The sequence below is a fragment of the Aedes aegypti genome, chromosome 2 (assembly GCF_002204515.2).
Source record: "Aedes aegypti strain LVP_AGWG chromosome 2, AaegL5.0 Primary Assembly, whole genome shotgun sequence".
Classification (NCBI taxonomy): domain Eukaryota; kingdom Metazoa; phylum Arthropoda; class Insecta; order Diptera; family Culicidae; genus Aedes; species Aedes aegypti.
This window is the reverse complement of record NC_035108.1, coordinates 125,207,673-125,233,808: the sequence shown is the minus strand read 5'-3', so window position 1 is coordinate 125,233,808 and position 26,136 is coordinate 125,207,673. Positions and strand designations below refer to the sequence as shown.

Genomic DNA, 26,136 nt, shown 5'->3' with positions numbered 1-26,136 from the left:
GAAATCATTCAAAATATCGCATACCCTTAGGACACTGCCGCTGAGCTGAGCTGAGCTCCGTACGAGATGAAGCTCCGTCCGAGCGAAATCGACTATGGCAGGGGGCATCCAAATTGGAAATGGAAACCGACGTCGGTCGCCGTCGCCGTCAATACTTGGGTTGGGTGTCGCGCGCGCGAGTTCACTCTTGAGGTTAGTAGCGTCAACCGCCGTTGTTAGTCTAGACTCGTCCGCCAGAGTGATCGCAAGTGAAAAAGGCAGTTTTCCCACCACAACGGCCTTAGCCGCGACGACCCGGGGCTTCTATTGGAGAGTTTTTGGTTAGTTAGTTAGTTCTTTGGTCGGGTTTGGTGAAGAAGGAAAAGTCACATTTGCGTGAGATTATTTGAGAGCCAATGTCGGTTCTATGCACGCGGGAGATTTTCCTCGATTTTTTCTGAGATATTCTCGAAGTACTCGGCTTTTCGCGAGTTTGACGAGAAATACTCGTTGGTTGTTCCTTCAGTCTATAGTGAACCACGAAGAGTGTGAGACGTTTTAAGCCCCCGTATCGAGTTTGAATTTCCCAGCGCGAGAAGTCGAATTTTGGTCGAATTAAGACCGATCGATCGTCGATCGTTTGTCACCTGAGGTCCCTGAGGGAATGAAAATCCCTCAGAGTGCTAAGAAGAGCCAGGAAGATTGAGAAGAGTGCCAAGGTGCGTTCAGAGAACGAAGAAGTGGGTTGCTGCGAGTGTTCGTGAGGAGGATCGTCCGTCACTGCCTTCTACGATCTCCATCGAGGAGTGTAACGAACGTGAACCAAGTTTTGTGCCTCAACGCCTACTTAGACTGTAGTGCTCCACCCCGATTGTTCTACAACACTGCCGCCTACTTAGAGGAGGAGGCGAAGAAAACCCAGAAGAACCGGGAGGGTTACGATGGAAACCGACGACCAATTTCGTCATTATATAAGTTTTTATGACACGGTACTCAAATTTTGAATGACAAAAAGTGTGCTCTCAATAGCGCGTTCGTCGTCCCGACACATCATCGAGAATCTAGTGCAACCACTATTGCCGAGGAGCAGAGTTGTTTTACTGTCGTTTTTGGTTCAACACGGGGGAGGAAAAACACTAACCAGATGTGTGAAAATGTGACCGATTGGACGGGCTAGAGTCAAGTTAGTGCAAAAGTGAATACCGTACCGTACCAAACATCACCGAAATAAATTTAGTCAATTTGTAGAAAGTGGCTTCAAAGTGTTCTAAGAAGTGTGTTCACCTCTCTCGCCAGTCAGCGCACGATACACAGTTTTTGAGGTGAGACAAGAAGTGCACGAGAGAGAGAGAGGGAGTCGAGGGAAGCGGCGGTCGAATCAAGGAAAAGTCAACTCGGAAAGTAACCGTGAAATGAGTCAGTAGTGAGCGCGAGTGAATGCGAAACAGTTTTCCACCCAGCCAAGAAGAGTACACAAATTATAAATCTTACTGAAGCGCTGCTCTAAGAGTTGAATAATCGGCAGGAAAGGAAGCGTTGGTGGAGGTGAAGATCATCAGATCTTCGCCCGTCGTCATCATTAACGAAACGCGAGACGGGCGGAGACACATATCGCGAACGATCAGACACACAGTTTTCATCGGAGTCTCTAGAGTTGCATGTTGGGCTCCCTACTAGAATCTAGATCAACTCGGAGGAGATTCACACGAGGTGGTGGGTGTGTGCGAGATAAAAACGACGGTGGGGATATCCCGTAGTCGAGTCGACGTCGTCGTAGTCGTCATAGGAGAAGAGGTCGTTAGAATCATTGCGTGTCCAATAATGTAGAAAAGCAGAAACAGAAGAAGAGAAAGAGTGTGAAGATTGAGAGTTGCGAAGTTTGGAAAGGTGAACGCAAGGCTGCACGGGAAAAACTCTGACAACGTGTGGAAAATCTGCCAGCTCTGCTGGGAAGGTGCGCCAGAGGGTAGAACTGTGCAGATGCTTTGGAGACTGATGAGCGACGGCGAATGGATGATTCATCGAAACTAGCTGATAGACTGAAGGTATGTTTATTAACTGACTAAATTAATAGGAAATAAATTCATTTCCCATGGAGTTTATGTTTCCATGATTGAGATTACTAAACGCAATTTGATAGTTGATTAATTACACGTAGGCTATAAATTTGTTTTATAAAACTGACTTTGTCAGTCACTCAGTTAAAAAAAATATAGTTTGAAGATATTTTTAGGTTTGTTTTATTTCTATTTGTTATTTAATCAACCCCCCTACCGGCTCCATTTTTTCTATACATAATATATTTTTATCGCAACAATTGTTTTGCTTTCTGCTATTTAGGCACTATATTTACGCAAACTTTAAAAAAGTCTTCTCTTTTTAGATTCTGTTTCGATTTTGATAACTGGCCGTTTTGTTCAAAAGACATTCCGAATTTCTGGGGATTTTTTTTTATTTTTTGAAAAAAATCTTTTGGATAAACAGTTTTTGGACATGCATTCCCAATATCCTTTTCCATACGTGCCGAGAGATTTTGAATAACCTACATTTCAGTAAACCAAACAATTCATTTTCAATAAGAATTATAATCTTATGGTTATGACCTTTCCAAATCAGCTTATGGCAGGCATTGCATTTTATCTCATTTTTTGATCTTCTGAGAAATGCAAGATACGGATCGAATAATTAGATAGCATCTTAGAGCTCTTTGATTGATCCTTCATCAACATCTTTGGTTCATTTGATGGAAGATAATGTCTTTCAAACTCAGCTGTCCACGCGAAATAAAACGTTGCGAAAAACGTTCGAGAACAGTGACAGTGTTTGATGGTGAACTCATAATGCAACTATGAATACAGCGGAGCACTCTGAAACCCAAAAACAAGCAATTGAGTGGGGTTGTTCATTAACCCTTTAGGCCTTACGGTTAAGCGAAAATGCTAAAACCCTCACCGCTCAGCGAATACTAAACAAATTTTAATGTGATAATAACACTTCGAGCTGTTTTGTGGAAAACCTATAAGTAGACGAAAACCGAAACTATACCATTTAATTCCACTAGAGTTTGTATCCTTTGACAGACACGCGTATATTAACCTCAACTGTAAGGCCGTCTTCGGTGTCGTGTACTAGACTCGACTTATATTCCAGTAGATATATTCCAGTTCCTTGGTCTTTCCGTCTTCACTGAGGAGTAGAGTCTGCATCCTGTGGATCATGTGGTGAAACGCTGCCTTCTTATGCTGGAACGAATGATTCGAAGTGTAGGGGATAAGTCGCTGGGCGTTTGTAGGCTTACTATAGATTTCGAAGTTAAGTAATATGAACTTTCTTCCCTGGTGACAAGAAGGTCCATAAACGGTAGTTTACCATCCCTCTTCTCTTCGTAGGTTAACTTGATATCCTTGTGTACGCTGTTGATTGTATCAAAAATTCTAGCTGGATCGATATGATATGAGCGATGAGAGTTTTAGTTTAATTTCTTTCACTCATAACGGGTAACCACGTGGTCATTTTTTTTTTGGATTTACAGACCCTTCCTCCCCCCTTGTGGTCATTTGTCCACACAAAAATTTTAAAATTTTTGTGGATTAGAATTCAACGCCCCCCCCCCCCCCTCCAGTAAATGACCATGTGGTTTATGGAAATCAACTGGAAATGAATCCATAGAAGTAAGTACATGATACACTTAGAATTAGTTCAATCATTAGATTTTAAAAAGATCCTAACTTTTTTGTTCATCGTAATGATCGACTTGATGGGGCATGTGGGGGAGTTGCAATTATCATTCATAGGCCTATAAAACATCAACTGTTTTCGCCATTTGAAACTAAAGTTTCTGAAACTTTAGGTGTTTCTGTTGAAACACAGCTTGGTAAATATACTTTCATAGCTGCATATTTGCCTTTTCAATGCTCTGGACAGCAAGTTAATTTCCAAACTGACTTGCGAAAATTGACTCGCAATAAGTCAAAAAATTTTATTATTGATGATTTTAATACCAAACATCGGTCATGGAATAATTCTCAAAGTAATTCCAACGGCAGAATTTTATTTGATGAGTGCTCTTCAGGATATTTCTCAATTCAATACCCTGATAGCCCTACATGTTTTTCCTCTTCTAGAAATCCATCTACGATTGACTTGGTCTTAACCGACTCTAGTCATCTTTGTAGCCAACTGATTACTCATGCTGATTTTGATTCTGATTATGTCCCTGTTACATTTCAATAATTCCCAAGTAGCACTGGTAACAAATGCAATATTTTAGAAAAATAAAACAAATTACATTGCAGTTGCATTTAAGATTATTTGTAGCATGTCTTGTTGACGGTTTCCAATTTTGGTTACTAGGCTATTACATTGTAACTTACGTTTTGTTTACATTACATAGGTGTTGAATTTTGCCTCGCATGTAACTTAGCCTAGGGCTGTCAAAATGAATAAGTTACATTGAAATAAAATTTGTGGTTGCAAAGAAACACATAACAAACTAGGTTACATATAGATTGCTAAGTCACTTGTGTGTAACAACATGAAGTTGTATGATTGGTGTCATAGGGGAAAAGGTGAAAAAATGAACAGGGTGGTGAAATGAACACCGAGCTTGTTAAGCATGAAAAACAAATTTCAATGATTTTTATAATGATAAAAACATGTGAAAACTCATCTATCTTAGTCTTAACTCGTGTCGCTGCGTTAAAAAACATCTCTATTTTTGATATTGTGCGCTAGAACTATATATAATAAATAAACAAATTAATAAATTAGGGAAAAATTTCGCGAGTACAAATATCAAAGAACATTGAGTTACATTTGTAATGTTCTCTCTACTACTTTTGTGGGGAACGTCAAACGTTGAGCCCCACAGGATGACGAGATTTCGTTTACGGGGGCAGGATCCGTCATCAACATGGTAATTTTCAGGTTTTTCGTTCAAAATCATTAATATTTTCATGAAAATGTGTTCACTGTATTTTATTCTCCAACCGGAACACAGTGAACACATTTTCGACGAGTAAATTCCAGTTTTGAACAGAAAAATTGCTGTTGAAGTTTCGATGATGACGATGACGGATCCTTGAACGTTAAAATGTTTGGGTCCTCTAGTTAATCCCGTAAATGATTATATATTGTTAAGCTCAATGGCTTTTAGTCGACAGCAGATCAGTTGTTGTCTTCGTTGATAAAAATTATTATAGATCCATTTGTGCACTGTCATAGTTTGTATTACGTGCAAAAATGTGTTAAATTTGTCCTTGAAAAACTTATCGAAGGAGCTAAACTTTAATCAACTCGTGGGGGCTAAACCCCCACCCCCTATTTTATAACACCAAAACTGCTGTTGAATTCAAACTCTACCAAACGGAATGCCACGCGGATGTAACGCACAGATTGGAACCTTACAAATGTACATTTTTCGCATCAGCATTATATAACAATAACATCACAAACGCCTGCATTATATGTGCAAGCATGATCGAGTGCGTACGTTTACTGCACCACTAACCGTCTTGCTTCTAAGCCAGCGTCCATTTCTTACGCTAAACTTGTAAATTTTGACCCCCTCCTCCCCTTGAAGTGAAAAATTGCTAACAAAACCGCATCTTGTCACCTTTATTCACAGAAGAGAGGATCGATGAAGAGAAATCGATCATTGGACTGGCGCCCTTTTTCTAGCACACGCTTGATTTTGCCTTCTTTCGAGCTATTTGAGCACGTCACAAACCATGCGCTTTCTTGGATGGAGCATTTGATTTTCATACCTTTGTAAGATTCCAGGGATTTTAGCACATTATTTAGTGATTTATCGCAAATGCATCATTTTCCCATTAGAGGTAAGACGATATCCTTAAAGTGTTCATTTTAACACCCCTTCCCCTATTGACAGCAGTGTAATTTAATGGCAGTTTCAGTATAGTTACACATCAGTTTCAAAATAACATAAAATTTCTGGGTAACTGATGTGCAACAAACGAGTATCTTGCTGACAGTGGTCAACAGTACAGACCAAAAAAGTTCATACGTATCGTGAATTTTGTTATAAGAACTTGACTAGTTTATGACAAGTTATTGTTTTCATAGGTATTTTTCCAGTGATGAATTAAAGTTGTTGGATTCACAATATGCAGCCTTTCTAACAACTTTTTAATAGTTGTCATTATTTTAGATTGGCTGTCTTCAAACAGTTATTCGGAAGTGTAAATGCAGCCAGATGAAATTAAATGGGGGTTTATGATAGGCAATCAAGAAAATCCAACAAGAAAAAAACGTGATTTTGGAATCACAAACAATGAAATACAAATGAGAAACACTACTGATTTGAGTAACAGTGTAAATTTCCATTTTTTGTGGCATTTACAATGGCATATTATCTAAGCAATCCACGTATCATGTATTATTCAATTTAAAATTATAAGATATTTCATGAGCGCGTCAATTTTGAGCAAGTAAAATGATTGATTTCACCACAAATTTAAATCTGCATGTTAAATTTAATATGTACTTGTGAATAATTACGCGTTGCAAGATAATAGGCATAATATTTGTTGACATTCAATTCTAAAATGGTTGTTCGGTTTCAAAACTGTCAGAATGAAACAATAAGTTCAACGTTGTTCCTATTATTTGTTGCAGGAAAACCCATGCGTAATCAACAAATTGCATATCCGTCGTCAGTAAACTTCTTATGTAACGACCAACAATCTACATAAGGCGCGACTTTTTGAGCTTTTTCGGTAACATAGCAGTATGTTTCCATGTTACAATGTTTCCTATTTTAACTATTGAATATGTTAAGTAGTCGTTGCTGTTACTTACTTGTAACAATTTGTGCTGCTTGGGTAACTTTCAATAATTTTCGAGCCGACTGGAATCCATTAAAAATCAACTTACGCAGGACTTCGAAAGCATTCTCAATCAAGAGAACGTTTTCAAAAAAAAAAAAAAACTGGGAGACTGATTTGAAAGAAGTGGGAACTTTTATTTAAAAAAATTAAAAAATTTAAAAGCCCCTGGTGATGATATTCTACATCCTTATCAAGAAACTTTCAGAGAGTAGCTTTTAATTTTTGGTTGATATATTTAACAAATGTTTTCAGTTGGCATATTTACCTGACAAATGGAAAAATGTCAAGGTTATACCAATTTTAAAACCAGACAAAAATCCGACAGAATCTTCTAGCTATCCTCTATCAGCCAATTGCACGAAAAATTTCACTGGTCACTATTTCTATTGTAAGGATGGTAATGAAGGCATGAGATTTATTTTTCAAACTTTTTTTTAATTTAAAACATACACCAAATTGTTCAAACAAATACATAAGACAAACTGACAATTAATGCATTATCATGAATCCATGCATTCAAGTTAATAGTTTTGCTACGGAAAATAGAATTTGATATGTAATCAACAAAGTGTTAATAATGACATTAATTAGTTTATCAATTTAGGATAGGAAATGAAAGTATTATTCGAAACGTTACTAATTAAGAATTTTAACAAAGTCATCTCAGGAAGAGTTCACATAATCTTAATCATTTGTTAAGATTAAGATCATCTACAATCCATGTTTTTTCATCAAGCAAAAAAAAAACAGCCGAGAGGGTGGTGCACTCCTTACAGCAGTGACATTATTATTTTCTCAGTCGGGCCGTCGTCCGTTTATTCGCGCCCTCGATTGAACACTTTCCTCCGCCGGCAGCAACTGTTGGCAGAGGATCTCGGCTCGCGTGCTGCTCTGTTCTATCGGTGGTCAAAACCTCATCGGAGCGAGTCATCATCATCATCATCATCATCATCATTGCACGATCGTGGTGGCATCATTCATGTGAGGCCATATCCTCAACACCCGACATAAGACGGCAGAATGGCTAGCTCGAGCGACTTTCTTTGGTGTGCTTGGCTGACCGAACAGCTTCGTAGTCTTCGTAGTCGTCGTCTTCGGGCGGTCGATCAGAGTGTTGGCTACAAATTAATTAAATTATCTCATCACTTTTTGACTTTGTTTCAATAAATTGCCTTTGGCTTCATTTTTTTGGCGACAGAGGCGTTCACTCGAATGTGCCGTCGTCCGTACCAATGTCAGTGCAGTTATTTTGGCAATGTAAAGTCCTGCTCCGTTCAACCGGAGAGAACCAAGCGAATATCAGCATTCGAACGGATTTATGAGCCGCTACTGAGATGTTGACGCAAGATTCGCGCAAGCAACTTTTCGGTTTGTAGGCAAATATTTTCCGATGAAATATATCCACGGCAGGTTCCAAATTTCTCCCGTGTGGCAAGGGCGAGAAAATCGTGCCGAGTCATGTCAGAGGCAACGGTTCCGGACGGCAGCCACTTGAGAGGAGTAGGTAAGTATTAAACATTTCACGCATCGTGAACGCTTCTTAAATTGACAACGCAGACGCATGGAAGCAGTTTGTCAAGCTGTAACGAAAACAAATTATCTCCTAAACACATCATTATCCGGGCGCACGTTTTGGGATGTCCTTCGCTTTGGCACCAGGACCCCTGTTTTATGTAACACAGTCATTCTACCGATTCCGACTTGCGTTTCATTTATGTGACTACGAAATGCGTACTTTGGCTAAGCATTCACACACCACTAGACTTCCCACTGAATTCGTATGAGGTCTAAGACTTTGCGTCATATGTGACAATTTAAAATATTTGGCTGTAGGAAAATTGAGGTCACGAGTTCAAGAAACAACAGAACGATGTGCTTTAAAACCTAACGTTTATCAACAAAACAGATTTCCAGCGAAGCTCACAAGATTGCTTAGCACAACGATGAACAGCGTGCAAAACTGCATGAAAATCTCGTGCAAACAATCCTGTTCAGTGAAGTCTTGTTGGGGAGTGCGTGATAGACTTTCGTGCCTGCTGTTCAATATCGCACAAGAAAGTGCCATGTAAAGAGTCGGGTATAACAGTCGTGGTGGGATATTCACGCGATCCGGTCAGTTTGTTTGCTTCGCGGATGACGTGGATGTTATCTCTTCTCCTACCAAAGGGATGAAAGCTTACGCCAACTACCAAGGGTCCAAAAAAAGTTGGAAGGGCAACTCTGACCAGACATATGTCTGTCGTTTTCTAAGCGATTTTTTTTTTATTTTTCAGCAACAGAACCGGACACTATTTAAGATTGATGTTCATTTTTGGGCATTCCCTAGTTTTGTTTTTTTTTTGATTTCAATAATATAACAAAATTTAAAGCAATGACATGTAGTTTTTTCGACATTAATTTGCTTGTTTGAGTATCGTGAACATGTTTGAGCAGAAATTGAAATTTTCGATTACACTCAACATTTATTTACCCAATACACAGGTATATTCCGTTTTTATCACGTTCCGATTTTGTCACGCTCCGATTTTGTCACGTTCCGATTTCGTCAACAAATTATTCCGTTTATTTTTTTTTTAATTTTCAAAATGTTTATAATGTGAGCTAAATACTTATTTTGAAGCAATTTCAATGCTTTTAAATTGCCTCAGAGTTGAATTTTCAACATTATGTTAATGTTGAGCACCTGCGATATATGGTAGATGCCAAGTCATATACGATTCAATTAAGTTTGACTCCTTCTTATCCACTTATCAATTGCCATTAGCATGGACAAGTTTAACCCATCCTTCAACAATCGAGAGTTGCTCTGGCCACGTCCTAGCAACAACTGGAATTTGTGATTAGTTGAATACGTACCTAAGAGAGTTGCAGAGACCTCTCCTATCTCTAATTTTTATTTTCTTTGAAAATTTGATAGACATAGGGGATATCCTTTTAATTACGTAAGACAATTTTGGCGGTTTTTCGACCCCCCTTCTTCCTATGGTATGATTTTTTGTATGAAAATAAAAACATATTTTGTATGGCACATAAGATATCTCAAACCCCCTTCTTCTCCATAACCCCTTACCTGATTCATGGAGGATCCCATATATATTCAGTTCTTTCTTATAAGGGATGCACCTGGAAATGAACTCAACAATGCTTGAGCAATGACAAAAGACATTATCGAGTTTATTTTATTTTTGATAAGACTGTCTACCTCGTCATATTTTGGACATTATCTTCTATCTTTTCAACTCGATAGCATTGCACAAATTAGAGCAAACAGCCATTGATTAGATCCTGTCCAAGGGGTAGAGGAAGGGGTCCAACAAAACTAAGCAATCTATAAAACATTTTGGAATCTCCATATAATAAGTTTGCATCGAGAAAGAGGGTAAAGGGCAGAAATAGCTGACAATTTGTGACACTGGACGTTCCCACGTTACGCACGTTACAATCCCAAAACCCCTTACCCACATGGAGACTAAAAGGTTAATTAGGAGTCTAACAAACTTAATTTTTTTTCGCGGTCTCGGCATTTGAAATTGCTGAATTGACTCGGTTTTCGCACATTTTGGTGAAAACTCAGCTTAAAAATATTTATAACCGAAATTCAGCAACTCCTGAAACTGAAATCTCGGTTAATTCTACTTTTTACCCGTATCACGGCAGCATTGTATGTCGAGCACCAACGTTAACAATGCTTTCACCGAACTTAGTTTTCTTGAATACTAATATATCGGTTTTCCATCCAAGTTTATCGAGATTCTCAGAATTTTGTTTGACCATCTGCCATCTTGTTTTCATATACATTCAGAAAAGCTTGGTTCGGTTTTGTGTATATGATAAAAGCAGTGAAAATATCGTGAAAAAGATTCTGAAATAAACCAAGTGCTTGAAAAGATGGAGCCCGAAGAAGTTAGATTGCACAAAATCTTCAGTAAGTACGCTCAATGTGATCTTTAACCATTTTTCTAGTGCTCATTATGGGTGATCAGTGTCGAGTATTACGTGCTTTTTCGGCCAGGAAGTAATTACGGAATAATAAGACGAATTTCAAAGACACATCAATTATCATATCCGTAAATGATTCATGAGCAGCCCCAAAGTTGCCAGTACTTAAGATTACTAAATTAAAAAATACTTCCTGTGCCTATAAGAGCCTCAATAAAAATTGTTTTCTATTTTTGCTGAGATTTCAGTTTGTGTGATGCCGAGATTTTCAGTAAATACGGCAGCTAAAACCTCTCACATAAACCGAGTTAATCAGTTGACATATTAAACCGAGATGACTGCCGAGCACTCGGCTGTGCAGATCTCGGTTTTCGAAAGCCGAGATTCGGCAAATTATTCTAAGTGTGTAAACCTACAGCCATACGCTTATTCATAAAACTTTACAAAAAGGTTTCTTACCAAAAAGGTCTAATTTGGTGATGCTAGTAATAGAGTTTATACACTTTTGTGTTTTTGACGAACTTCTACATAAATCAAAAATGAAATGGTGTATGTATGGCACGAAATGACTCAAGAACGGGCTAATAGACTTACATGATTATTTGACTGTTGCATTGGTCAAGTGTTCCGACATGTTTGAGTGAAGGAAAAGATTTGGAGAATTCTCTGAAATAACAGGTAAAAACTGAAAACTAATCTATTGTTTTGCATGGGAGATTGCATGCCATTTTTCAGCAGCCTACCTGATGGCAAAATGAAGTTTGACGGGGCCACTAGTATTTAATATTATGTTAACTAATCTAATCTAATCTAAGCGCTTGCACAGCCAATATTGAAAAGCATCCTGGAAATACCTAAATTTATTCAGGTATTTTCTTGTCAGCATTAATATTTGCAGAATATCAACGATATGATACAAATATTAAAATGGCCAGGCCCACTGTGCAGAATTTGGGGTTGAAGATAATTGATAAAAATCATGACGATCAGGTTATTCACGCATGAATAAACTGATAGCCAAAACATTTTCAATTCAGAAAGGAAGAAACGGGGACAACCGTACCAACCGTTTCGATTCAGGGTTATAGGTAAAATCGTTGGGAGTGGCGTTGCTAAGAAAGTTAATGCACACTCCATTGTTGTTCTCCTGGGCTGGGACATAGGCATTTCTCCCTCATGTCCTGGCCTTACAGCCTTGGTTTAAGCGCCTTTGCTCGCTCTCTGAAATGAGCTGAAAATTTATTTTGCCCCTTTCCCGTTATACAGAAATTGAAACTATAAATTAAAATAAATGTGCAAATATGCAAAACAATTATTAATATAAGTAATAAAGTTTTAATTGGAAATCTCTCACCAAGTTCCTTAAAAGTAGCTTCCACAATCTGAAGGCATTGATGCAGCTTCAGAAGCCTTCTGATGAAGTTTAAACTGCAGCACCAGCAGCTGAACCTTTCTTGATTATTTCAGTCACTTCTGTCGATAGCTTCAATACTAAATTCAAACTCTCCAAGGAACTGGAAACTTCAGGGAAGTCAGCACCAAACTTCAGTCCATCCGCTCATCCGCGATAAACACTTCCGAACAAAGAACATATTTCGTCCACTATTTACTTTCCGAATCACAATCGGCCTAAATTAACTAAATTATCAAAATCAGCAGAACGCGAGCGAAATTTTTTTAGTATTTAATATTATGTTAACTTGACCAAAAACTTGAACTTTTGGTTAATTTATTGCCTGTCACTTCGTGTTCTAACGTAAAGCTGAAAGGCGATGGTGACGCTGTTCTATATTGGTGATTAGTACATCCCTGTCGAAGTTGGTAGTTGTAACTTTAGAATAAAGATCCCCACAATCATTTTACTGATAACATTTTGGCAATTCAAAGCACATTAAACCGTGAATATTCATTTCAGTTTGCAAAACTTTTGCAACACACCACCACATTTTAACACGCCTATCAGGAGTGGCCAAAAATGCAAAAAATATGTACTTTGGCAAAAAGCTCTCAGTTGATTACTGCGGAAGTGTTTATAAGAACACTATGCTGAGAAGATGGCTCTTTTTTAGTTGGAATATGATTCTAAAAAGAGGAAGAATCGGAAGGATGAGGACAGTGGAAAAAGAAATTGTTTCCTGTATAATATTTCTTGAAAAAAAAACAATGATCAACTTGACCTACTTCCTTGTTGTTAATTTTACAAATATGATGCACGTTATGATACAAAGGACATTTATGTGATTATCGTTTCAATATTCTATATAAAATTTATTGAAATTCTAACCAACAAAACTAGAACTATTAATGATTTATTACAAAATTATATTGATCGATAGGAGTCTGCAATCAACTTTCATTACGAACCTATAGGAATAAACAATTTAAATGCTCGTCACAGCTCCTAAACATCAATACTGTGCATTTATATGATGCAAATGTGTATTATCCTGACAAAACTGCAATTTTATTTTCAAATTTGAAAAATATTTTGTCTAAGAAAATTATTCCGTTTTTGTCACGGTTACGTTTTTATCAACTGAAAATTGCCGATCGTGTTGATAAAAACGGAACATACCTGTATTACGGAAAATAAAACTTATTTTTTTGGACCCGCTTGCCTGTAACTCAAAATTCAAAGCGAAGACAAAGTTTGTTCGACATTAAATTGATTGTTGCAGTCAAATGAACATGCTCGAGTAAAAAATAGTAGTTTACGGAACACGTTGCAGAATGATGATTTTTACAGCACGAGTCGTAAATTTATCCTACGAGGCTTGCCGAGTAGGATAATTACGACGAGTGCTGTACAAATTGAGTTCTGCAACGAGCTACGTACAACATTTTTTGTAATTTCGTAGAAGACCACTTGAGGGTATCAGAAATTATATCGGAATGCATTCACCATTGTTTTACAATTTCTGAAAAAGTGTTGTGTTATGATTCATTACGCAACTCAAAACAGTTGCGTAATGAAGAAGCGTTGCGTAATGAATCATTACAGCACTGGTTTCAGTCAGTTAATGACTATTCCCGCACTGCATACTTCAGTGCAGGAAAGTAGGCCGTTTCATGACAGATTGACGTGATGAAAAACAGCCTATTACGATGAGAAATTGCAAAAATTAATTTTCGATTACACGCAAAATTTATTCAACACAGAAAACGTATTTCAAGAGCTTTTTTGTTTGTAAATCAAAATTAAAGGCTTGTTTTATTAAGACGACTTAGCATATAAAGTAGAAAGTCTTCTCTGTCAAATTAAAATATTTAATTTGAAACGGAAAATGACGGATTTATTTTGTTTGTAATAGTGTAGAATGTCGATATCGGTTTAACTTACCTACTTATGGTAATCGACTGCAACTAAAAACGCAGACGAGTTGACGATCGTAGCAGCTCATATCGTCTGATCTCCGTCAAGTTGGAAGATCCCGAATCCCCTCTATCGTAGTGCGCCGCGCTGTCCGTAACCGTTTCGGTTGAGCACGCGTGAGTTCCCTGTAGGCATATGAACGCGCCCTTTACTTGCGGACATAGGTCTGCATCGCGACGCGACATCGGTGTGAGTGCCATCGACCGATCGCCGTCGGCAGATTCTCAAGTTGTAAAAGGAAATGCGTGCGTGCGAGATGAAATTTTCCATCTCGCCCTTCTGTCAGCTGTCAGGGCGCGCTCCTCGGTGTTGGATGCTGCGCTATGTGCCGTTTTGTCGACTGCTCCCTTAGTAGGTATAATAGGCTGTCTGCGCACATGTAGTTGAGACACTCGATCCGCAGCATACAACTCTGTTTAGTTTTGTTTTCATTTATGCTACGTTTTGTGGGCATTTTTTGGTATTTACGGTTTTCTGACTGCAACCAACGTGGTAGGAAAGGTCAAGTTGAATTTGTTTTATTATGAAAACGAAGACATAGGAAAATGCAACTTTGTTACCTACCAGCGTCGAGCGTGTGGTTGGTAAGAGCGTCTCTAAGCTAAAAGCGATGCAAGGTAGCAAAAGTATAAGAAAAGTAAAATGTAGAGGAAAATACATTGTATCAAAAAAGAAAAAAAAACTGCAGTTCAAAAAGATAGCACGAACAAAATGGGATAACTTAAGCGAGAAAGATATTTACTGATAAAAACAGTTGTTGAACGGTGTACTGAGAAGCAGAGTAAAATAGACTATAAGCTACCTAAAAAAAACTACAAGGCTGCTAGGAAGAATGAGACCTTTTCAAGAAAGAAATGCCTGTCAACTGGCTTCATGTGCCCTATCTATGAGGAAGGATATAGGCGGGAGTGCATCATTGTGTAGGGATCACCCTTCTGGATTCGTTGTACAAGATACTTTCACTCATCCTGTGAAACAAACTTGTAGTGCTTTTTGTTGTCCAAAGACATTTCTACCTTATGGGTGATGCTAGATATATTCCTCACTTTCTATCTATTGTATTTGCTGAAAAATATTAAAAAAAACTAAAGGGGGATGGTTCATGGCGGGGAGAAAGTTTTGTGAAAAAAAAAGGTCCGAAACTAGCAAAAATCTGCGACTTTGGACTTTTATACCTCAGAAACAGTTATATATAAAGCTATACTATCTTCGGTGAAGATTTATAATAGAGCCACTATAGTATGCAGTGGTTATTGGCCATTTCACCGTATGGTGGCGCTAGCTCAGAAAATGTTACTCTATACGGCCCCTATATTAGTTATGAGGTTAAATAGATCTCAAGATACTTAAGATTTAGAAGACTAATAAGTTCAGTAAAGCTAATCATTGCATCAAGGGCTACACATTGCATGTCAGCTTAACTCAATAAACTGCTTATAGGAGGCGTTGATGAGCTTTAAATATTACAAACTCATAAATTACGTATGCTAGTAACTAGTACCTCCAGCAAAGTTGTTAAAAGGCTACAACTTGCATGTTTAGTTGGTTCCATATTTTGCCGGTTAGTGAGCACTGAAATTAAAACTTATATATCTCCGGTTGCAGATCAAATAGCTGGCTGATGTTTTCAGTAAAGTTGTTGGATTTGTTAGGAGCAATGATTAGCATACCTGATTGGTACGGAATAGTGACACTAGCTGGCAATAATGAGCATACAATATTTCAAACCCATTTGCTACATGATTTAAAAGGTCTCTTAAAATTCATAGATTTCCCAACTGAGGGACAACAAACATTTTGTTGAGAATACCTACAACTAGGTTATCATCATTTCAATATACAAGATTTTGAAATATTCAGCTCTTTAGTTCCACTCAGTTGCCAAAATTCTAACTAATCAGACATTTACCGCAAGGAATGCCCATGCAACAATTTCATCGAAAACACTAACCTTCTCACTGATCTGCACCGGCAGATATATATAAAAAAAATCTTAGTGGCAGAACGACGTAATAAAACATGTTCCAGAACCTAACGAACAATTTTGCTGGAAACATTGGCTTTAAAGCTATTTTGCATCGTGAGAAATAAGTGCTCACTAGCGGCTTTTATGTAGCGTTTAGCCAGCAATATAATATAACGAACGACTTTGCTGAAAACACCGAATTCGTAGCTGTTCTTCATCGCAAGATACGTGAAATTGAAATATTTGTAGCTCACTAGCACCTCACATGCACAATTTAACCCGTATAGACCTGAGTGATAGCAAAATTACTAAAACCCTCACCGCTCTGCGAATTTTTAACGGATTCAAATAATTTTTTGTCAGTTCACTGGCCCACATATCTTGTTTCTAGAAGTGGCCAGAGGAACTCGGAAATATTCATGTGGCAGGATTTATTCCGGTGGGTCACTGGGTCAAGTCGGGTAAAAAGGGCTATTTTTTGGGACATGCCAAGTTACCTTTATTTATTTGCAATGACAATCATTTTAATTTGCATAAATCATTAAGATCTGATATTCAACATTATAAATGAAGAGTTTAGCATCGTTTAAAATATACCGGATGTGGCCATTCGGACGTAATGCCCGGAAGAACCGGCTGTAGATTTGTTGGATACTAAACCGTTTCAACTCTCGAAAAGTAGAAATCAAACATAATTGTGCACTAAAATGCATTCCCATAAGCTTGGCACAGTTGTTCAGATACAAATTGGCCGCTTTATCATAAGTTTGAGGCGTCTCAGGACCCGTAAATGGTTATTTGTAGGTTCATTCAAATTAAAAACTCATAGTTATCTAATTCAAACATTTCTCAAATGGTTTACACTGATGCAATTTTCTTAAAATTCCGTCATGTAGTGGCCACATTAAAGCCGATTCCGGAAATCATCTGTGCCTTGAAGTTTGCCTACTTTCAGGGGCACAAACGCACAGTACCCTTCTCACCCGACCTGGCCCAGTGATCCACCGGAATAACTCCGGCCACAAAAATATTTCCGCGTTCCTTTGTCCACTTCTAGAAACTGTATATGTGTGCCAGTATACTGAAAAAATAATAATTTAAATCCATTAAGAATTTGCTGAGCGGTGAGGGTTTTAGAATTTTTACCTTCACTCAGGCCTATACGGGTTAAATTATGCACAAATGAAGCTTCTCTTGCTGCAGATTGCATGAGGTAATATTTTGGTATCTCCAAAGAACTACTGTATGAATTCAAAGCTTTTCTCTTTGGTAAATTCCCGTGAAATCCTTTGAAAACCTCACGCTAAAATAATTCTCGAAGGAATCCATGAAAAAAATCCTTGTACAATGTCCAATTAGAATTCATTGAGCATGAGCATGAGCATTGATGACCGTACAATTCGTAGTTGCTACTCCGTGATTGTCAAGAATCATCGAAATTGTACAGGGAACCAACAGATATAGCTTGGGAGTAGCATACCATCTGCAATGTACATTTTCGAGGACTCTGAAATTAGTAATGTCAATAACGATGCCTGCCACGTCCTTACGGTCATCGGGGAAGGGAAGGAATGTTAGTGTGACATCCATTGTTACTAAAGACCGAGTATACCTCTGCATCTTCATGGTTGCCACGGGAAGGAGTTTTGCTAGTGGGAGGGCTTCAAAGCTACATGATCAGGATTCACCTTGGTAAGTGATGTGATTCACTTAACCTCGGTTTAAAAAGTTATCTATCAATGCGTCGACATCTTAAACATCGAACTATTCAAAGGTTTGAATCTCGAAATTTTGTAAAACATGAATAAGCGCATATGTCAACACTTAAAGTGACGAACTATTCATAGTTTGTTCAACAAATTCATAAAAAAAATATGTTACGATACAAATGTGTAATTACAAGCATGAAACGAGCTCACCAATTGGTAATCCATCCTCGACTGCACAGTTACAATCGCAGCGTCAACACGTATAAGTAGGAATACAAAATAATTCCGATGGCGCGCGAATGAAGTGCTAACTGAGAAAAAAACACTCCGAGCGCGCGAAAAATGAATCGGACTGCCTTCGCAAAGCACTGGGCAAACGAATGAAGCCAGCGAAATACACTCCGAGTGCGCGAAAATGAATCGGACTGCTTGGGTCTGCGCAATGCACTGGGCAAACGAACGAAGCCTGCGAGAAACACTCCGAGCGCGCGAAAATGAATCGGACTGCATGAGGCTTCGCAAAGCACTGAGCAAACGAACGAAGCCTCGAAAAAACACTCCGAGCGCGCGAAAATGAATCGGACTGCTTGGGTCTCCGCAAAGCACTCACAATGTCCAATTAGAATTCACTGAGTACAACTCTTCCAAAGTCTATGGAGAGATTTTACTGTTGAAATCCCTAAAATAACGCTTGTTGGTATTCCCTAGCAAAAAAAAACTTAAAAACTCATTTGCAGAAAATCTTCAATTAATTTTAAGATGGAATTTTGAAAGAGGTGTAATCCTTCCAGAAATTTCCGAAGGAGTATTTGTAAAAAGAATCTCTGGAACATTCCGAGGCAGATTTGCTATAATCGAGGGTGCGGCTTATTTTTCAAACGATTTTCGTGTGCTCTCTTGAATTCAAATCACATAATAAGAGAGACTTCAAAATTTGAGCCAAAAGTATTAAAGATTTAAAGGTGAATTTTCAAGTTATAAGAAATAATCTTCGGAGAAGTATACATAGCTTTGTCATTTTTCAACCAATTCCGAAGCATTTACCATCATTTTCTTCAAAATTAAATTTATGAAAACTTCGATGCATGTATATACTACACACTCAATTAAAAATTGGTTTAATAATGTTTCTAAACAAAATCTGCACAAAAACATTATTTTTTAACAATAAATGCCAAAATTTGCAACAATTTTTAAATAATTTTGAACATTTTTGCTTGTGTTAAGAAATATAAACTATTTAACTCGTTTGCAAAAACAAATGGTTTATATACATTGATTTTGTAGTAAAAATGTAATTTTCGGCGTAAACGCATCATCCATAAGGTAGAAATTTCGTTGGACAACAAAAAGCACTACAAGTGTGTTTCACAGGATGAGTGAAAGTATCTTGTACAACGAATCCAGAAGGGTGATCCCTACACAATGATGCACTCCTGCCTATATCCTTCCTTATAGATAGGGCACATGAGGCCAGTTGACAGGCATTTCTTTCTTAAAAAGGACTCATTCTTCCTAGCAGCCTTCTAGTTTTTAGGTAGCTTATAGTATATTTTACTCTACTTAAAAAACTGAATAAACGCTGCGGAACACGTTTTTGTCTCAAGCACTAAAATACCGCTTTTTACTTAAATAAGGGTTGCTGAATCCTCTCCTGTTTTCAAAAATATCAATGCACGTCTAGTTTAAGTTATTAAATTCTGACGAGAAATTGCTAGACAAATTCTGGTGACATTGCTAAATGAATTGCATGCAGATTGTTTAATGAATTTATGAAAACAAATTTTGGATGGAATTTTACACAAATTACGGAAGATATTTCTTGGAGAATTCCTGACGGGAACCCAGCAAAATCTGAATAAAATAGAATAATCCTGTAAGAGTCCCTGAAGGAATACCTATAGCAATTTTTGAATAAGTTCCATGGATCTTATAGGAAGAATTGAAGAAATTTCAATAGAAATTCCTAGCAGAATATTTAAGGGAAATTTTGGTGGGCTATCTGAATAAATCCGTGTCAAGATTGTTTAAGAAATCTGTTGAAAGAATTCCATTATTGTCTAAAAGAACCCTTGAAGGCTACTATACGAGTTCATGGAGAAATTTTGGTTAGAATAATCGATCGAGCTCTTGGAGAAATCGCTAGCCAAATTCCTGGTAGAGTTCAAGAAAGAAGGACCATCTAAATGGTATCCTTGAAGAAACTCCCGGGTGAACAATTGTTTCTATTTCTCCGGGAGGAATCGATGGACAAATGCTTGGAGAAATTATTGTGCAATATCTTATGAAAGAACTTATAAATGAGTTTTCAATCATAGTCACTAAGAAATTACATGAGGATTTTTTAGCATTACTAGATATATTTTTGTAAGAATCTTTATAAGTAATATTGTAGGTATTTCAGATTTTTTCATAGGAACTATAATTTTCAAATCTAAGCTAATATTGAACGAATCCATGAAGTGACTCTTGAAACGATCTTTAGAAGAAAATAATCCGCTGATGATTGGTTGTACCTGTCTATGTTATTATGTCTATTGAAAGCCAACTTTTGTTGATTCGCGTTTTTGTTTTGTGTCATCAGTTTATTGCATGAAAAGCAAAAGTGATATTTTTCTTGCGACTCCACAATGATTTCTGTCCCAGTTAGTCTGTATGCGTTAAATGAAGCTAAAAGTGGATTGTTGCAGCTCAGTCAAGGATAAAGGATCAATTTGTGAGCTCGTTTCATGGTATTATTTCAGATCTGTAAAATATTTACCCGTACATTGAATCGTTACAACGATGGAACGTTTATATGATTTTTCAACAAACTATGAAAGGTTCGTCACTGTGAGTATCGGAATAAACTCTGATTCATAAATTATTTTATTTGTTTTACTTTTATTTTTGTAATAAAAAAAAAAACTTTGAATGGTTCGACACAATTAGTGTAGGCTTGCAGAAGGTTCATTTTATTTTAGTGTTTAGCTATTTGTTCAACAAACTTGGAATGGTTCGTCACTTCAAGTGTCGATATTATTTTCTTTTACTTGGAAATTTTTCATATCAATAGAAAATATAATATTTACATATAAGGATGTTTATATCTCACAAATAATTATTTATCATAGTCTAATCGCTTATCCTTTTGAATCCTGTGACCCAACGATCCTCCCCATTGTCAAACATCCCTCCCAGTAACTTTTGTGGAAATGCAGAGGTATTATGATGTCGAAATAGCAAAGGTTACTCACTAACATTCCTTCCCCCAATCCCACTTGACCGCAAGGCCGGCGCCGTTATTGCCCCTATATACATAGAGGTAATGAATAACACTGAAGAAGAAGACTTTCTGCAATCACGGAATAGCAACCATAGATATGTGTAATCAGCCTAAAATAAGCTATTTAAAACCAACTTATGTTAGTTTTTTGGGAAAGTATTTTATATCTGTAGAAAAAGATTTGTTTTGCTATTCTACCCAATGTTTGCTACATTATCTTTTGGACCTATATTACCACAATTGCACCTTATGTTGGCTAACTGATTACTGTCTCCTAAAACAAATGATAAACTGGAAACCTACTCAAGAGAATTTTTCAATCTTTAAATCTAGATCCTCACATTGACATCTTGAAGTTTGGATATTCCTAGTGGTTAAATAATGTGCGGATGTTGTCAAAATCCCACCGGTCGAGAGGATCTTTTCGGGTTGGAAATTTTCTCGACTTCCCAGGGCATAAAGTATCATCGTACCTATCACACGATATACGCATGCAAAAATGGTCATTGGCATAGTAAGCTCTCAGTTGATAACTGTGGAAGTGCTCATAAGAACACTCAACTGAGATGCAGGCTCTGTCCCAGTGAGGACGTAACGCCAGAAAGAAGAAGAAGACACTTTTATTTTGTAAAAATGCACCATAGTTTCCAACTGGTTCTTACAAGCTTAGAAACTTATAGCTCTCAACGCCACCAGTACATCTATTTAAGAATGTTGGCCTCCTAGCAGACTTCCTTCTCAAGAAAAAAAAATCTGCAAAATATAATCCGCTCACCGTCCGAACGAATTCGCATGTTTATGTTTCGTCTACTTTAGCATTTAATCAATTCTGCAACGCCGCCGCCCCAGAAAAAGCGGTAATTTAATTAACCTTCCCGGCGTGCTTATGTAAATATCTCTCACATCAAACTCCCGATCGGACGCGCGCACACAGGAATCGTCAGAGCCGGTAGGTAATTTTGCTCTCAACGTCTGCGTCTAGCACCAGTCAGGTCGGGCGCTGCTCGTCTCAACAAAGGTGCCCCAAAGTCAATTTGAGTAAAGGTACCTACATAAACACGCCACACGGTTTCTGGTAAACATCGTAACCAATTTTCATCACTTGCACACTTCACACAACATCACCGCCTGCATTTCTCGCAGCATGGCGCGCGCGGCTTTGGTTGAGTTTTCTCCACGCGGCGTGTTCTAGCTTCTAGCTTACACCGAAGTCGATTCGACCGACCAGCAACCGACCGTTCCAAGGAGAGTGAGAGATGCTGTGCGAAGAAAATCACCGTCATCCGCTTTTCACCTATTCGAGCAGACTTTTCCTCTTTTTTCCACCGCACTGCCACCTCAGTACCAATACACCTCAGTGCACAGTGGTTCCTGCTACATAGAAGGGTGATCATAAATACAAAATACAAGCAAAATTTTCATACAAAATGGTCAAATTTGGAGAGCTGGATCTCGGCTTCCAATGTTTTAATTTACTTTACATCTTTAGCGCAGCACTATGGGCCAGAAATCAAAATTTCGCGACAAAAGTCAAAAAACCTTTTCTTAATAAAAGGATTTAATTCAAACCAACGATTGGAAAGTTCAGCGCCCACCGGCTGACGAACGGGAACGGTCTTCGACTGATGGATTTCACCGCCGACAAGAATATGGCCATTCGTAGCACCTACAGTGAAACCTCCATGAGTCGATATTGAAGGGACCATCGACTCATGGAAATATCGAGTCATGGAACAGCAATTCTTTGGAAAGCTGCTTCTAGGGACCATCATAGTAACCATGAAATTATGTTTTTAGTATGGTTTCATGAGTCGATATCGAGTCATGGAACATCGACTCATGGAGGTATCACTGTATTTCCAACATAGCCTTCCGTACCGATGCATCTGGAGATCACCACAGCAAACAGAATCGCAAATCGACCACGTTTTGATTGATGGACGGCACTTCTCCGACATTATCGACGTCAGGACCTATCGTGGCGCTAACATCGTTTCCGACCACTACCTGGTAATGGTAAAGCTGCGCCCAAAACTCTCCGTCGTTGATAACCTACGGTACCGACGCCCGCCTCGGTATGACCTTGAGCAACTGAAGCAGCCGGATGTCGCCACAACATACGCACAGTATCTCGAACAAACGTTGCCAGAAGAGGATTCGCGCGCTGAAACTCCTCGCAAGGACTGCTGGAGTACAATAAAAGCAGCCATCAACGTCGCAGGCGAGAACATTGTTGAGTACGCTGAACGGGGTTGGGTACTCGTCAGAACGTGAAAAGTTATAGACAGAAGCGGTTGCATCAGACTCGTCTGTTCCAGTAGAAAAAGCGCCGCCTGGAGGAGACAGAATGTGAAGAAGCTCCATTTCTTGCACCGCACCTAAGAAACGCGAAAGTTCTATCAAAAACTCAACGCATCCCGCAGAGGCTTCGTGCCGCGAGCCGAAATATGCAGGGAAAACATTGGAACATTTTGTCGGACGAGCGCGAGGTGATCGAATGGTGGATGCAGCACTACGACGAACACTTGAATGGCGCTGAGAGCACAGGCACGGAGGTTCAGGGCGGTTCCATATTGAGGGAAGTTAAGGATGTCGTACAACAGCTCAAGAATAACAAGGTAGCTGGGAAGGATGGTATCGGAGCGGAGCTCATTAAAATGGGCCCGGAGAAGTTGGTCGCTTGTCTGCATCGGCTAATAGTCAGAATCTGGAAGACTGAACAGCTACCGGTGGAGTGGAAGCAAGGTATTATATGCCCTGTCTACAAAAAGGGCGGCAAGCTAGAATGTGAGAACTATCGAGCGATCATTATTCTAAATGCCGCCTCCAAAGTATTATCCCAGATCCTCTTCCATCGTCTGTCACCAATAGCAAATGAGTTCGTGGGAAGTTATCAAGTCAGTTTCGTGAACGGCCGACGAGGGACCAAGTCTTTACAGTACGGCAAATCCTGCAAGAATGCCGGGAATATCAGGTCCCTGCGCATCACCTGTTCATTGATTTTAAAGTGGCATATCATGAGACGAGAATCATGGACGAGAACAGCTTTCCACAAGACTGATTAGAGCGACGATGGACGGTGTGCAAAACTGCGTAAAGATTTCGGGCGAACATTCCAGTTCGTTCGAGTCCCGCCAGGGACTACGACAAGGTGATGGACTTTCGTGCCTGTTGTTTAACATTACGCTAGAGGGTTTCATGCGGAGAGCCGGGTTTAACAGCCGAGGCACTATTTTTGCAAGGTCCAGTTAATTTGTTTGCTCTGCTGATGACATGGATATAATTGGTATAACATTTGAAACGGTGGCAGAAATGTACGCCCGCCGTAAACACATAGCAACAAGAGTCGGACTGGTGGTGGATGCGTCGCAAACAAAGTACATACTGGTGGGCGGAACCGAACGTGACAGGGCTCGCCTAGGAACCAGCGTAACGATAGACGGTGATACCTTCGATGTGGTAGATGAATTCATTTACCTCGGATCCTTGCTGACGGCGGACAACAATGTTAGCCGTGAAATACGGGAACGCATCAAATGTACCATGTACAAAACGCTCATAAGGCCGGTAGTCCTCTACTGGCACGAAACGTGGACGATGCTCGAGGAGGAGCAAGCACTCGCAGTCTTCGAACGTCGGGTGCTTAGGACGATCTTTGGCGGTGTGTAGGAGAACGGTGTGTGGCGGCGAAGGATGAATCACGAGCTCGCTGCACTCTACGGCGAACCTAGCATCCTGAAGGTAGTAAAAGCTGAAAGAATGCGTTGGGCGGGGCATGTTGTAAGAATGCTGTAAAACAACTCTGCAAAAATGGTGTTCGCTTCTGATTCGGCAGGTACAAGAAGGCGAGAAGGGACATCCTGTTGGATAACACATTTTTTAACGTTTCACATATTTTTACTTTGGAGTAAGGATTGTACCCCGTTTGGCACCTTTGAAAATATAGGATCGGTGTTCCTATAGTCGCACTAGTGGCTTTTTACGTCGGTTTTGCTCCACACTAAAACAATATCATTTTTAAGGCTGGCACAATAGTTAAATTTGACACAGCTAATCGTGCCATAAATCAAAATATGATTCATTTTTGAATCATCGATGATGTAAGCACGAACATTAACGAATCATTTCAATATTCCATCTTCTGACTTGATTTTAAATCAACAAGGAACAAAAAATACACGAACGGTAACTCAATCATACAATTTCGTCGGGGAAATGTGAAACGTCATCGGAATAAAGTTGAAAGTGTTGTTTCGAACAGATTATTTGTTGTTGCGAAGTTATTAGTTATTTTACAACATTATTAGCTGCAGTAATTAGAAGAAATTGAGTTGCTGTGTATTGATTTCCACAAGAGATAGAAAGTTCGGGTCTTCGGCAAAGTTGTTCAGAGGATTAAGGACATCCGGAAGACAAATAGTTTAGTTCGCGATTTTGCCGCTAGGTGGCGCTAGTGAGCATGTAAAATTGAGCATTTTAAACTTGTTCTAGCTTGTGATTCACAAGAGATAGGAAGTTCGAGTCTTCGGCAAAGTTGTTCAGAGGATCAAGGACATCCGGAAGACAAAAAAATAGGTGCGCGATTTTGCCGCTAGGTGGCGATAATGAGCATGTAAAATAGAGCATTTTAAACTAGTTCTAGCTCGTGATCCACAAAAAATAGAAAGTTCGGGTATTCGGCAAAGTTGTTCAGAGAATCAAGGACACCGGGAAGACAAACAGTTAAGTTCGAAATTTTGCCGCCAGGTGGCGCTAGTGAGCATGTAAAATTAAGTATTTCAAACTAGTGTTGCAATACTTATTTTAGTGAGTCCGTATTTATGACGGGTAGTGTATATAGCCACCTAAAGCCGAGAGCGCAATAGATAGGGAGCGAGGCCTGATCTCTATTATGATAAGAAGACTAGATTACACCAAGGTTATATCCATAATATGGTATCAGATACCCTAGCCAAAACTATTATCTCATAAGGGGCTGTCCATTAATTACGTAAGACAATTTTAGCGGTTTTTCAACCCCCCCTCCCCCCATGGTAAGATTTTTTGTATGAAAACCA

The 26,136-nt window shown here is 38.8% G+C and overlaps 1 protein-coding gene across 1 annotated transcript in view; it reads left to right on the top strand.

Annotated features, from left to right (window-relative positions):
- The first annotated feature begins 216 nt into the window (after positions 1–216).
- LOC5577077 (protein vein) overlaps positions 217–26,136 on the top strand; it is a 245,040-nt gene continuing 219,120 nt past the window's right edge. Inside the window, exon 1 of the mRNA XM_021842230.1 lies at positions 217–2,024. The gene's annotated coding sequence lies outside the window, so the exon portion shown is untranslated. The remainder of the gene's footprint in view (positions 2,025–26,136) is intronic.